The sequence below is a fragment of the Euprymna scolopes genome, chromosome 9 (genome assembly GCF_053919585.1).
Source record: "Euprymna scolopes isolate OS-2025 chromosome 9, ASM5391958v1, whole genome shotgun sequence".
Taxonomy (NCBI): domain Eukaryota; kingdom Metazoa; phylum Mollusca; class Cephalopoda; order Sepiida; family Sepiolidae; genus Euprymna; species Euprymna scolopes.
In genome coordinates this window covers 25,529,247-25,532,182 of record NC_136490.1, presented here as the reverse complement: position 1 = coordinate 25,532,182, position 2,936 = coordinate 25,529,247, and positions in this window count along the sequence as shown.

Here is a 2,936-nt window from a genome sequence, read left to right as displayed (position 1 = left end):
ATGCGACAGTTGTAGGTTCGATCAACTCCTGGGGAAAGGTGTATGTCTAGCCACACTCATCAGAGTTGTGATACAACGAAAGAGTAATGTATATGGATCACAAATATATATATATATATATATATATATATATATATATATATATATATATATATATATATATACGTGTGTGTGTGTATGTGTGTGTGTATATATGTGTGTGTGTATGTGTGTGTGTGTGTTTGTGTGTATGTGTGTGTATAATATATATGGAGTCTATATATATCTATATGTATAATTTATACACACACACACACACACACACACACACACACACACACACACACATATATATATATATACTAGAATAAAAGAAAACTTGAAAATATGATCATTATTAAATAAAATTGATCTTGAAGTGCTATGGATAGATCATTAATTGAAGAAGAAACATTAACTGATGATGGCTAAAAAAAATTACACTATATATATATGTATATATATATATATATATATATATATATATATGTATATATATATATTTATATATAGATATATATTTATATATAAATTAGACTATATATATAAAAAGAAAAACCCGAATGAATTTATAAAATGGTGATCAACGTTTCGTCCCAATTGCAGGAGACATCTTCAGGATATTAAAAGGAAAAATGCAGAAGAAAACGATCATAGACCATACGTAAGTGAAAGGAAGCAGTGTTAGAATCCTACCCATATCGGGAAGGAAACTATAAATGTGTGTAGTTTCCTTCCCGATATGGGTAGGATTTTAACACTGTTTCCTTTTCATTTACGTATGGTCTCTCTCTCTCTCTCTCTCTCTCTCTCTCTCTCTCTATATATATATATATATATATATATATATATATATATATATATATATATATATATATAGTGGTAATCGTGAAGAAAGAGAGAGCCTGTTTCCTCCGTTTGACTATAGGTGGCGTTACTGTCTGTCCACCCAGTTACGGAAGCACAAAATGTATATAATGCCACCCTTGAAATAAATGTTTTTGTTATATTTTAATTTTAAACATGGTTTTTTTTTTGGGGGGGGTGCAAACATTTAAGTTTGTTTTTTGTTTTTTCAAACATATTTACGTTTTTTTTGTTTGTTTTTGCAAGCATATTTAAGTTTTATTTTTCCAAACATTTACGTGTTGTTGCTTGTTTATTTTAAAACATTTACGGTTTTTTTTTAGGGGGGGGGGTTTGCAAGCATAAACTAAATATTTTTGGAATATTTTTCTTCTTGAAAAGTTTGCTTATGCACTTATTGGTATCGCGCTATTTTTTAATAGTAGTTTCAAGTAAGATTCAGGTTTTACAATATCCTTTTTCAAATATATATATATATATATATATATATATATATATATATATATATATATATATATATAAATACTTGCGGAAAAGGTAAAATAAGTGCAGAAAAATTAAGAAAAAAGGGGGGGGCATAAAAAAGATAAAAGAAAAAACGTTGATTTTTTTTTTATTATTATTATAAGAGCGTAAAAAATACTCGCGGGAAAACGGTTGTACCCATAAATATGTTTAAAAGAAAAATATAGCAAAAACATTTAGTTTATGCTTGCAAAAAAAAAAAAACGTAAATGTTTAAAAATAAACAAGCATCAAAACGTAAATGTTTGGAAAAATAAAACTTAAATATGTTTGCAAAAAAATAAAACTTAAATATGTTTGCACAAAAAAAAAAAGAAACATGTTTAAAATTAAAATATAACAAAAACATTTATTTTTATTTCAAGGGTGGCATTATATACATTTTGTACTTCCGTAACTGGGTGGACAGACAGTAACGCCACCTATAGTCGAACGGAGGAAACAGGCTCTCTCTTTCTTCACGATTACCTATATAGTTGGACACGGAGTGTTTCTGCTTAATGGTCTTTGTAGTTTCTCTATTTTTCGTATGGTCGTTGTAATGTCTTGGTCGAATTTGTGTAAGAAAGTTCTATAGTCGTTTTCGTGCATGTGTTTTTTTTTTTGCAAGTATTTTGAACTGATTTTTTTCAGTCGTCTTCACGAAACTTTTGATTACTGTTTCGTTTAAAATCTGTGTGCTGTTAAATGCTTAAGTTCAAATTACATTTAAATTACTTGAAATAGTGAAGCGTCTCGTGTGTAAAAAAGAATATGTTTTTAACGTGCTAACAGCGTCGCTAAAATAAATGTACAATGGTTTAAAAGCATGACTTCCGAAATGGTATTGAAGTAACATTATTTAACAACTACCCCCCCACACATATATATATATATATATATATATATATATATATATATATATATATATATATCGAATGTTATTACTGTTTTCAACATTTACTTTGTTAACTTTTGGCTGTTTAGAAAAAAAAATTGGCTCTTCGTTTCGGCCGAGATATTAGAACGAACATACGAAAAATGGAGAAATTACAAAAAAAGACGATCAACCAGAAACACCGTCATGTTCAACAATGTCTAGCAGAACGGTGGTTCATTAAAATTGTGGGGTCTGCGTTCGCGCCTTGTTCAGAAAGTATGAAAATAAAAAAATTAAAAATGAAAAAAAAAACGTTTACAAGTGTTTCTGATATAGATGTACATAAGAATACTTTGATAAGTATGTTTTAACTTAAATAGGGATATTATAATAAAATAGTGGGGTCTGCGTTCGCGCCTAGCCTCCATAGACTGGAAATAGGCACACACTTTAATAAAGACGTTTCCTATCTATCTGTGTAAGTATACTTTGATAATTATGCTTCAGTTTGAAGAAATATGGTATAATAAAATTATGGGGTGTTCGTTCGCACCTGACCCCCATAGAATGGAAATATGTCACAAAGTTTAACAAGGTTTTTTAATATAGATCCACAGAATATTGTGATAAGTGTTTCAGTGTGAACAGGTATGGTATAATAAATTAT